General features: G+C 40.1%; 1 protein-coding gene and 1 long non-coding RNA gene across 3 annotated transcripts in view; one reads left to right on the plus strand and one right to left on the minus strand.

Annotated features, from left to right (window-relative positions):
• LOC137333686 (uncharacterized) overlaps positions 1-2,239 on the plus strand; it is a 55,035-nt gene extending 52,796 nt beyond the window's left edge. For both annotated transcript variants that reach the window (XR_010965960.1, XR_010965961.1), the window contains one exon: positions 1,270-2,239. This is a non-coding gene — a long non-coding RNA (uncharacterized lncRNA). The remainder of the gene's footprint in view (positions 1-1,269) is intronic.
• tshz3b (teashirt zinc finger homeobox 3b) overlaps positions 1-12,509 on the minus strand; it is a 72,705-nt gene that overhangs the window by 7,818 nt on the left and 52,378 nt on the right. The gene's annotated exons all lie outside the window — the stretch shown is intronic.

Raw genomic sequence — 12,509 nt, forward strand, 5'->3', positions numbered from 1 at the left:
AATACCGAGGAATCCCTGCAAATACTGACATACTCCCTGAGACCCCCTACAAATACTGGTGTACATCCAGGAGCCTCTGCAAATAGTGACAGACTCCCATAACCTGCGAGGGGTCCTAGGAGGGTGTCAGTATTTTCAGTACCCCACCCTCCGTTCTAACAAACACCCGAAGGAAGGTGGGGCTGTCCAACCAGAAAATATTTATTAGTATATAAAAGTTAGTATGCCAGTAAACAAACAAAGACAAAAAAATATAGAATACAGAATTCTTGATACACTGTGCTCAAGTTATGTACTATGTCCCAGGAGCACAAAAATCTGATAACCTTTTGGATCCCCTGGGTCTGCGGACCCCAGTTTGAAAACATATGATTTGGCACTGAATGATGTGCTTTTTAAGTTTTATTGCTACCCAAGAATTTGCTGGATTATCTTGGGGGTCAGGCAAGAATTTCACAGAACTTTATCTTTCCGAAAATTTCATTTGGGGTTATTCACTTCCTTCAGGAGATTCAATATATGGGGTAGAGTCCCTCCGTCCATTGTGTTCTGTCCTAGGGCAAGTCCTAATTCAAGTCTCACATGAGATTCTTGAGCCACTTACTAGAGAAGAGTAACAGAGGTGGTTCACAGTTGTTTTCCTCACATATTTCAATCTTTGGAGTACCTTCTCCTAGGTGGGCTGCAACGAAGGCTAAAGACCCACCTACCCTTTACAATGGGTGGGGGTCACCCACACTCATCAGACATAAATATCCTTGTTGGATGTCAATCCAGTACTCAGATCCGGCGTTCTGGTCTCCCCATACCAGGGCTGTCTGAAGTGGGGCTCAAACCCAACCATTCTGATACTGAGCCAGCGGTCACTCTGTCCAGACACAAGTACCCCACTGGATGTTAACCCAGTAGTTAGCGACCATATTCTAATCTCCACCCACCGGGGCTGTTTCGAGTGGGCCTGAAACCATTCACCTTTGAACTAAGTGGCAGGAATACTACCACTACACCAAAGGCTCGCTCTGGGGTAGAGTCCATTGTGGGACAAATTGTACATGGTATCTAGCTCAATGGACCAAATTTCCTCTTGTTATTCCAGTTTTCTTACATTCTTATAGTATTTATCAAAGAGAAGAAATATAACTCCAAAAAAATGGCTATATATCAGAATCTGTTGATAGACAAGTCACATCGTTTGCTATTTTTTAAATTTATATTTTCTTCTTCTTTTCCTCCCAACAACAATGTTCATCACCACAAACCCTTCTCCAGCCAGGACAGGATCATCAGGATTGTGGACTTAATGGTCGTCAATGCCACGACATATCAACTTAGTGCAGCAGGAGAGGGCGCCCTATTGTGATCTGCCATCAGGAGGTACAATTCAAACTGAGTGAATTAGTTCATGCCAGGATTCCGCCCCCCCCCTCCACCACCCTCTGAAAAGTGAAGCAACTCCATGAGGCACTCCATCCAGTAACCAGTGTGAAGAATGACAAAAGTAACCCAATCAAGGCCAGCAAGTTCAAGTACCTGGCCACCCATGAACTCAACCTTACACCCTCCAGGTTGGGAGTGAAGTACTCCTAATGTCGAACCTACTGTTCCATCCATTGTTACTTTGCAAAGACACAATTTTGCACTTTTTCACACCTGGGAACAAATCCATCCGAAAGAGAAGGGATGAAGGTTTCTTCTCCCTGATAGCTGTGAAAGGCCCTAGTGTCCACCCACAAATAGATAAAGTTCCACGGAACAAAAGAACATCTCAGAGGCCATAAAAGCAGACTGTGTGGGACTAGGAAATGGAGTTTGCTTTATTGATGTGTTGGGGGGAGGGGTACTATCCTAAAGTCAGGGTTACATTTATTTTTATTACTAGTTTTTAAATTTTGAAGCTAATCAATCAGGATAGCCCAAAGAGCTTGCACAATCGGTTTATATTGAAGAAAGCTGTCATCATGCCATAGGAGGCAAGCCGCGTCCATTTATGCCTAATGTGTTGTGATTTCCATGCATGCATCAGGTGAGGAGAATTCTGTTCTGTTGTAATAGGAAATGTTAACATGGCCTCCCTTCATCTATCCTCAGTTTAAAAAAACACTGTATGACCACAACTATCCAAGGGATTGTATATTTGCCATTTTAGATTATTAAAATTATACAGTGCCCAAGGGGAGGATGTCCCATAACCCCTTGCTGGGCTTTGGCCCTAAACTTTTCATAACATATGAATTTTGAAGGCTGTGTGAATACATCAATTTTATTGCCTAATAAATTACTGCACACTTCAAATTTCTCTGCCATTTGTCTTCTTCTTTAGAATTATGAATGAAACATATGTAATTAATAATTACACCATCACAGGGGGTTTGTAAAAGCTTTCTGAATTCAGATTTAGCAAAAGATAAACAGTGATATATTACTCTTTGTGCTACACTTGTGATAATGCACAGCATTCAGCATTTGAGGCCAAAGTAGTCAAGTGGCTCTGAGCAGGCACTACCGCAGAACCTCTCATGATTTTCAGGAAAAATATCTGAAAGTAAACATCCTGAAAATACAGACTCTAGCTACCAGAAAACTACATATAAAAACATGCTAACTGTAGGACATGTAGCCAACAGACAATAAACAACTCTGAGACATAAAAATACTGTAGGCTTTGGTAGATGCTTTAGTTGTGGTGAGGGCCTTTTAATGCAGAGCAGTCTGGAGAACACTAACGACATGACTGCGGCCTTGTAATGGATTTCAGTGGAGCTCAAACGTGGTGTCACTTATACACAAAATGTAACCCTTCGATTACTGAGTGACCACGTCCCTGTTCAAATAACTACGTTTATTTTCTTTATCATACAACATGTGGAAGAAATAATCTCTATATATTTTTATACTGAAAAAAACTGAGAAATGTAGGGAATAACTGAATTTTTCAGAATTTCTAATGTTGTCTTAAAGCAAGAAATATTAACCTCATTATATTTGTTAAACTAAATTGATTAACAAATGCTGGTGTGGTCCTCAATAGGTTAAACGTTTCTTTAGAAATATCCATGACCCTTAAGAAAAACAGATCTTTCTTATCCTTGGAATGCTTCTTTTCCAGTGTGGCGGTAAGTTTTTACTTTTCTGAAAAATCATATGCTAATCTGTTTGGAACATTATTCACACAGTCCTCCCATGTACAGTGTACTGAATGCCCAAATTTACTAGGAGCAGGGTTTAGTTGTTTGGTGTGTATCAGCATGAAGTAATTCACTGATTTCAAGGAACAAAACAGAGTGACTCTACTTCCACTAATGGTTTAAATCATTTTGTTGAACCAAGCATGGAATCAAATATTTTACTCAGTAGAATTCTGCTTTTCACGATTGACAAACTAACCACTAGGTTGCTAGGATACAGAAATTCTGAATACCATTGTCATGGTTAAAAATTAGTATGATTATTGAGTTAGCATATTTTTACATAACCCATAACATTTTTTTCTAAGTGTGGAAAATAAAACTACAGACCATATCTAATGATAGAAACTACAGCCTAATTTGTTTTTCTGTTTCCTTCTAGAAACTAACTTTCATAAAATAAACAGAATGATGTTATGGACATGCCTTAAAGGCTTTAACTCGTATCTCACACAGGGTTTTAATAATGAAGCAGGATAGTCACTGAAGACCTCATGCTAGTGGAATTTAGGTTTCTTCCTAATGCTAGCGAAAGAAAGGAGGAAGAGAACTGCTGCTATTCCAGCTACAAATGCACTTTGCAGTTAACATTGTGTTTTCAAGATCTAGCGTCGCAGCCTTGTCCTGAGTAGACTGAGATTGTGGAAGGCTTGCACAATTTAAAGCTGGCGGGGTAAAAAGTGATCTGAGATTGACATGTCTGGCTATAGTGGTTAAGAAGTTAAGCACACGTCTGTGCCTGTGTCTCACCTCATTCTGCCAGGTTTAAATTGTGCAAGTCTTCCACTACCTCAGTCTAGTTCAGGACAAGTTGAAGCATCTGTTTACTTGCTTTGATGGCAACTGATGTCAAAAAAAAATTCCCATACTGTTATACAAAGTCCAATGATGTAATGAATTGGACTACACTTAATATGTAACTAGTTCTGTAATGTGATCAAAAGCTGCAAAAACTCTTTCCTGTCTACTCAAGGTCTAATTATTTCTGGTGACTAAGTAGGCCTGGCACAAAGTCCTTTTTTACATGAATCCAGTGGAGCCCAATTTCACATCAATTCTTAGTGCATTACATTCTTATTAAGATCAATTTTTAGGTCTGGCATTTTTTTTGATTATTGTCTGCCAATTTTCGCTCCCAGCCTCTTTCTGAAGGCATTGACTTCTTGCTGGAATACAGTTCCACAGTCGCTGGGTACCCTCCGGTACCTTGCCCAAGTGTCAATTCTTCATGCATGAACCTTGCAGAGAGATTTGGCAGGCAACTAAACTGCAGGGAGCATGATCCTATCCTCACCTGATGCCAGCATGCACACACTTCCAGCAGAGATGTCTGGATAATGATCAGGAATGGAAACCTAAGTCAATATTTTTACTCCTACTGGTTTAGGGCACTGAAGCCAATTCTGCCATTCCCAATGCTGAGATCACCTAACTCCCTTTTTCAGGTTCCCTGAGGCCATGCACCGACTGCAACCAAAAGGCTGGGCAACATGCTCCCAGGCCTCTACCAATGTCACTCCACCCACTTGGCAGGACGTTCCGTATGGGGAAGTGCCTGGCCTCTAGTGGCAGCTCCATCCCTAAAGTTGGCAGCTCAGCAAGATGGCGGACTCTAGATCCGCATTCCATCATTCTATGGTGCTACATCTTGGATCTCCTGCATTCCATCCCACTCTACTTCAATAGCAATTTTATTTAAAGGAGCACCTTCATCCTTTTGGGGAGCTTTCAGGCAGGCTCAGTTACAGGAACAAACAAGGACAGCCTCCTCTAAAAAATCCCTTTTCCACAGAACTTTTGGTCGTTACTGGATACATTCTCATTTGTACTATTACAATACAGTTTGTACAGGTTTTTAAAAGAATAAATTATCCATTTAATTTTCAGCACTGTCAGTGGTGGGATGATGTCATCAGCTCACCAATCAGTTTGTAGAATACTTTTAATTACATGCCTAGTTAAATGACATACCAAATCATTTTAGCAGGATGTTAATGCCCCTTTAAGGTTTGAGAACTGAATGGATGGTGAACTGGTGATAGAAAATTCTTGTTGAGAAAGAATTTTGATCAAATATTATAACATATTTAGGCAAGAAGTATGGAGTTTGTGACATTAAATGGATGACATCATTATAAGATGAAGGAAAGGGTGATTGATGGCCATTTTAAAAACCTCCATCAATCCAGATCTGAACAAAGCATGGCACTTTATACTGTATATCACTTTGTTCAACATGAACAATCCTGCTTCTGATTTTATTTAGATTTCTGTAAAAAGTTCAGCGGATACTGCTGATAAACTTTAGTTTCATGAAGAGAACATTCAAAGTTCTATTTAATGCTTCAGAACATTTGTTGGACACTAAGTCAAAAGCATCTATAATCCAAAACTACTAACACAGAATTTAGGGATAGCACATTCCATGTTTCTCCCTTTCTTGTTTCTAATTTCTTGTTTCTAATCATTTTATGGGGTAAAATGGGACATTTCTCAACAAGCAAAACAGCTTGACAATCAGAATCACACAGAAAGCAACATGAAATCATGATAAGGCAAAATTCTTTAATTCAAGTCAAATCCACATTCAGATACGTATTGCTGGCAAACAGGGGCTGCAACTTATATTCTTCTAATGTGGCAGATGTTTAGCTGACAGCTCTTATAGAATCATAGAATGGTTACAACACAGAAGGAGGCCATTCGGCCCATCAAGCCCATGCCGGCTCTCTGCAAGAGCAATCCAGCTAGTCCCACACACCTGCCCTTTCCCCGTGGTCCTGCAAATTTTTTCCCTTCAAGTACTTATCCAATTTCCTTTTGAAAGCCACAATTGAATCTGCCTCCACCACCCTTTCAGGCAGTGCATTCCAGACCATAACCACTCGCTGCGTAAAAAAGAAGTTTTTCCTCATGTCGCCTTTAGTTCTTTTGCCAATCGCCTTAAATCTATGTCCTCTGGTTCTCGACCCTTCCACCAATGGGAACAGTTTCTCCACATCTACTCTGTCTAGACCCCTCATGATTTTGAATACCTCTATCAAATCTCCTCTCAACCTTCTCTGCTCTAAGGAGAACAGCCCCAGCTTCTCCAGTCTATCCACGTAACTGAAGTCCCTCATCCCTGGAACCATTCTAGCAAATCTTTTCTGCACCCGCTCTAAGGCCTTCACATCCTTCCTAAAGTGCGGTGCCCAGAACTGGATACAAGACTCCAGTTGTGGCCGAATCAGTGTTTTATAAAGATTCAACATAACCTCCTTGCTTTTGTACTCTATGCCTCTATTTATAAAGCCCAGGATGCCATATGCTTTTTTGACTGCTTTCTCAACCTGCCCTGCCACCTTCAATGACCTATGCACTTTTACCCCCAGGTCTTTCTGTTCCTGCAACCCCTTTAGAATTGTACCATTTAGTTTATATTGCCTCTCCTCATTCTTCCTACCAAAATTTTTAACCGCACCCCCCCCCCAACCTTTATTAATAAAGCCAAGGGTCCCATTTGCTTTTTTAACAGCCTTCTCAACTTCTCCTACCATCTTCAAAGATTTGTGTGCATACACCCCCAGGTCTCTCTGTTCCTGCACTCCCTTTAAAATTGCACCATTTAGTTTATATTGCCTCTCCTCATTCTTCCTACCAAAATGCGATAAATTTCATCTGCTACGAGTCCGCCCATTTTACCAGCCTGTCTATGTCCTCTTGAAGTCTATCACTAGCCTCCTCATTGTTCACTACACCTCCAAGTTTTGTGTCATCTGCAAATTTTGAAATTGTGCCATGTACAACCAAGTCCAAGTCATTAATATATATGCCAAGAAAAGCAGTGTAAAAGTTGCATCTTTGATTTGTACACCGTGTAACTAATACTCCAAATTTTACAGTAATTCAAACAGTACTCTGCCTTAAATTACTTCTCAGAAATGACCAGGATTTTGTAATAAGCAGCCTCCGCACTTATCAAGAGCCAGTTCTACTTTCTTGCTAAGCAATGCCAATACCATGAGCTCTGTCCTTCTTGAAGATACACGACATCTTTGGCATTTACAATACCAACATAAAACATGCATGAAAACTATTAAGTATGTTGTAGTACAGTGCCATTTTGTACTTTGTGGCTTTGTCTAAAGGTGCTGTTGGGTAGCTGTGAGTATTCAATTCCCTCAACAGCTTCTTTAACTGACTAATATCATTATACAATAACAGGCAGAGGCTTATACACTGAGCCCATAAAGCTGCACGGCACATTTACTCAACAAAAGGATTGTGCAGGAAGTTCAACATTTTAGGATCAATTTAACCAGGCTTCAGTAAGCTTCTGGTATTAATTGTTGTCAGATTTGGGACATTCATCCTATCACCCTGGGTACCTCTTCATAATTTTCAGGTTAGTGGCCTATTTGTAACTTTCTGGATGCAGGTCAGAGCATCGTCTATGGCCGGGGAAGATCTCATTATTTTTAAGATTTAACCTCTTAGGTCACTACAACACTAGAGTGTTGGACTCCGATAGAAAGTTGAGTCTCAGTCTCAACTGACATTTACTCTCAAACTTTTCTTTAAAGGATGAGTCTGCCAGTCTCAGACAGAATTTCTGTGGGAGGAACAGCAAACTGACTAGAGAAAGATACCAGCATGTACTGCTCAAACAATGGCCCTTGGGGAGGTTAAGCAGGGTGTGACCCAATGTCTGTGAACATGATCAAACCCACCTTCTCATATGAAAGGAGCATAGACAGATATGCAAATAGAGAAAAACATTGTCCAGACATTCCACCACCCCTCCAAAAACCTGAAATATTTGTATTAATCTAAATATTAACATTAAGCTCCATTCTTATTCCTTACTGACCAATTACTTTGATTAATGATATCAGCAGAACCGTGCCTTTATTGGAATCAGGCTTTCTGTTCGTGGGAATCTTTTAAAAAAATGAAAATTATAATGAGGTACAGGTGTAGGTTCCTAATGACGGGTGGGAACTGTCTGGGCCTGGAACAATCACACATGCTGTTATAGTTTACAGCACAAACTTTACCAGTTCCGGAGGTGGGCGTTGTTGAATTAGCTATTGGCACATGCTCTGTCTGGCCAGCCCCTACAATCACCTCGATCTAGCCAAGTGTTAATGTAGTTAATTGAATTTAAGATCAATAATGCTTAATTATTACAATTTGACATTGTGAGATGAATGGATTTGTGACTTGAGAAGATGTGAGCGTTTTCCAGGAGAGGCCAGTACATTGTAGCCTTCGAAACATCACAGAGATCTGCAATCGATTGGTACACAATCCAATTGCTAATGCTCTGACAAATGCGGTCACCACGTAACTGCAAATAAAGATTCCATAAGAATGCTCTAACTCCTGTCACTGGCTATATCCAGTCTAGCACCGTCCTACAATCTGCTTCAGATTGGAATGGAAAGAATGACTACTGGAACTTAAAAACAAACATCTGGTCTTAATGGGACATCTGGTTTGATGGAAATGGGAATCGTTACTAACCCCATTGCACCCCCCCACCAAAATAAATGTTAAGCTTTTTGTACTAGTGAGTAATTCAAGGGAAAGTGCTGCTTTTGCACTCAGATTTGATCAGCAATATAGGTAATCTGTTGTGAATCATAACTTTAACCTTCATGAAATATCTAACTGTATGTATCGAACTTCCCTTGCACTTTACTGAACAGGAATCTACTTTATATTCTCCAATATCCGCTAGAATATTTGATAACATGCTAATTAATAAAAGAGGGGACTGAGTACAAAATAAGGAATGCTACTTTTACAAACATTCTCTAAATACCTCAAAATGAGCCCCAAATGGTCATGCTGTATTTTCTATAGCAGAACACTAGATGACTTTGTTATAATTTCTTAAAGAGGAACATTAGTCTGGGAGACAGACTATAGTCCTGGCCAATAGTGAACTTTTTAGTGTGACTGTTGTCCAGGATTAGCCTCCAGGAAGAATTTCTATCCTCTAATAGCAGCTCATCATTATCTGAGTGTTTCTTTTTTCCAATCAGGAGACTGAAATCATGGGATTATATCATGAAGGAGGCATATTTCTGATGCTAAGTACTTCTTCTTTAGTCCAAGTGATCATACAGCACTTCCCAGTTTGCACACTGAGTCTGGATATTGTGAAATTGTTCCAAATTATTTCTTCCATCTATTGTGTGGAATTCCTCTCTAATCCACTGCAAATTACTAGAGATTCACAAAAAAATAGTAACATTACAGCGCAGTTTAACACTTGGAAGGGCATACTGTGCTAAATTGAACTCCTAAAAATGGCGAGACCTAGGGGGTGAAATTGGGCGGAAACGCAAAACAGGTGATAGAGAATTGGCGGTCCGTTTTACACCCCGTCCGATATTGTTTTCTATTCAAGTCAATGGAAAAGAAAACTGGGTGGGTGCAAAACGGGTTTTTCCAATCAGGAGACTGAAACTTTTAAAACAATTATCCACTTTTTACTTAAAATTCCATAATACATATATTGTATAACAGGCACTGGAGAGTAAATTAAAAGCGAACCTAATTTCGTGTTCAGATATATTAATACATTGCTTAAAATTCAACTCATAACTTATGACTCATGTCAGGCATCTATCATTTTTATTCTGTATATTTTATACTTCTATCCAAATTCTTTTATCAGTCATATCTGTTTCAAGTGCCTTTCACTCTTCGCAGAATTCTACACAGAGCAACATTTAAATGAACAAATGTGTTAAATCTAATGTGCTATTAAATAGAAACTGCTGTCCTAGCATGCATACAGTTCAAATAGCAACTGGGATACAGTTGTCTTAATCTTAACCAAAGGCAAGGGGCACAGAAGGAGTTAATATCATCCAGTACATTTTTCTAAGGCTACCAATTACTGTAGTGCTGTGGTCATCTTTGACTTAATTTATTGGCGATATTTTGAGATGACTGAGAATTCTGAAGCCACAGGACTGCTGAGCAGGTTCATACTTAATACACTAGCTTTAAAATCCAGCATGTGCAAGCTAATGAATGGAATATCATCTATTTAATGCTATTAATATATCCACATGCTTGAAAGAAATGTATGTTGCTTTTGTACATTCAGTGCTACAGCCCATATCCCGACATTATTTATGTAGGCTACACAGTCCCAGCTCTCTAAGAATGTCATTTGAAATATATTGCTTTGCTCAGGAGTGGTGTACGCACACGCATTAAAAGCCTTTGAATCAATTGTAGCAAATGCATTAAAACTTCATTAGAAAATACAATAAAAGAAGCTTTCTGACTATCAACTCCCCATTTTTATTAGGTTTCTATAAACAAGTTTTCTTCCAAAAGGCTAAAATCAACTGACTGTGATCTGGTCTTATAACAGTATCTGCTGTGACGCTCACTAATGTGACGATTTCTTCGCATAGCAGCGTGTCTATAAATTCTCAGTATGTGGATATAGTATAACTGGCCTTTTACAAGTGATGGTAAATAACAAGCTCTAGTTCTGTATTATTTAAGAAAATGTCAAATCCAATGTTGGAAATCTATAATCACCGATAGTGTTGCTTGCATGACACTAATAGCATTGCTGCATGCTCAGTGCAAAAACAGTATTCCATTTGGTGATGACAACTGGGATTTGAACATACAGGCCACAATTTTCCTTTGGACAGTGCGACGGAATCTTGCTGCTGGTACCTCCATCAACCAACCAATTGGTATATTTCACACTACTGACAGTAAGTTAAAATATTCAAGTGTCTGATCAATTGGAGTTGGGATGGTATTTAGGTCAGTCACAACTGTCAATCTACTTATGGTAGTGATCAACTACTCCCAACATCAGCATCAGTGACAAACTCATTTTACTTGAAAAATCATTGAATCACAAAAAAAGACAGACACTTGACCACAACACATTTTTGATCAGCAAGGGAGTCAAAGGATATGGGGAAAAGGCAGAAAAGTGGAGTTGAGATAAAAATCAGATCAGCCATGATCTCATTGAATGGCGGAGCAGGCTTGAGGGGCCGAATGGCCTACTCCTGCTCCTATCTCTTATGGTCTTATAACTAGAAAATCTTGTACTAGGAATGTTTATTTGCATCACTGTCCTTGGTATGTGCCCTGGGAAGAAGCTTGCACAGTGCACTGGCAAATCTATCTCCTCTTCCACTTCCAGCCTACAGCTGCACAATGAAAGAAAAAGTAATCTTGTCAACCTACTATAGGGAGTGAGCCTTTGGCTTAGTTGTACCATTCCTGCTTCTGAGTCAGAAGGTGAAGGTTATGAGCCCCACTCCAGACAGCCCTGGCAAGCGGAGACCAGAGCACCAGCTCTGAATACTGGGTTGACGTCAAGGGGGGGTGCTTGCAGCTAATGAGTGTGAGTACCACCCCCACCATTTATAGGGTAGGTGGGACACTTTAGCCATGGTTGCAGCCCACCTAGGAGAAGGTATTTCAAAGATAAAAATTGCGAGGAAGGCAATGTGAAACCACCTCTGGTACTTTTCCCTAGTAAGTGGCTCAGGAATCTCACTCCCTTAAGCATCTGTGGCACTGGAAGGTCAATGATAGTTTTACTGGCGCATTTGCCACTGGTGACAGATGTTTCCACCTCAAATCAAATATTCCTTATTGTCACAACAAAGGTAGTATCTGGCTTGCTGATCAGACTTTGTGTGCCATTCTTACTCTGCCTCAACTATGCACCTTAATACCAACCTCTGAACAGTGCTTTCCTAAACTAGTATGCTGTTTTTCCACTTCTCACATAGCTATTCTTATAGTATCTCCCAAAGCAGTTACCAATTTAGTGCCAATTTGTGCCTAAATCATTGGCACTTTCGTGCTGTGGATGAGCCCCAATTAACAACTGGGTTAAAACTACCAAACCATCTCCACTTACATTACCTACAACTGCCATCTAGAGAAAACTTACATTCCATTGGTCTATGCCGTACTTGAATCTAGTTCACAAAGGTTAACAGACAGGGTTCTGTGGCAGTGTAAACTGATGGGACAGGCTAGAATTTAGAAGAGGACTCAGTTTCGCTTGGTCTCCACCCCTTTTGTTCTCCATTGTGAAATTCCACCTTAAGTGCGATTGAATGTTTCCTGCTCCGGCCTCCGTCTATGCAGATGTCATTTGATGAAACGGGATTAGTGGGATGATGTCACCCATCAGAAATCTTGCCAATTCCACCTCTAGCACTCCCAACACAAAGCACGTTTGTATGATTCAGGTATGCTTGTGTGCTAGGCTAAGATCCCAGCAGATAGGGGTCCCCAAAGAGTTGAAAATGCTGGTTTCCTAATGGC

The sequence above is a fragment of the Heptranchias perlo genome, chromosome 16 (assembly GCF_035084215.1).
Source record: "Heptranchias perlo isolate sHepPer1 chromosome 16, sHepPer1.hap1, whole genome shotgun sequence".
NCBI lineage: Eukaryota > Metazoa > Chordata > Chondrichthyes > Hexanchiformes > Hexanchidae > Heptranchias > Heptranchias perlo.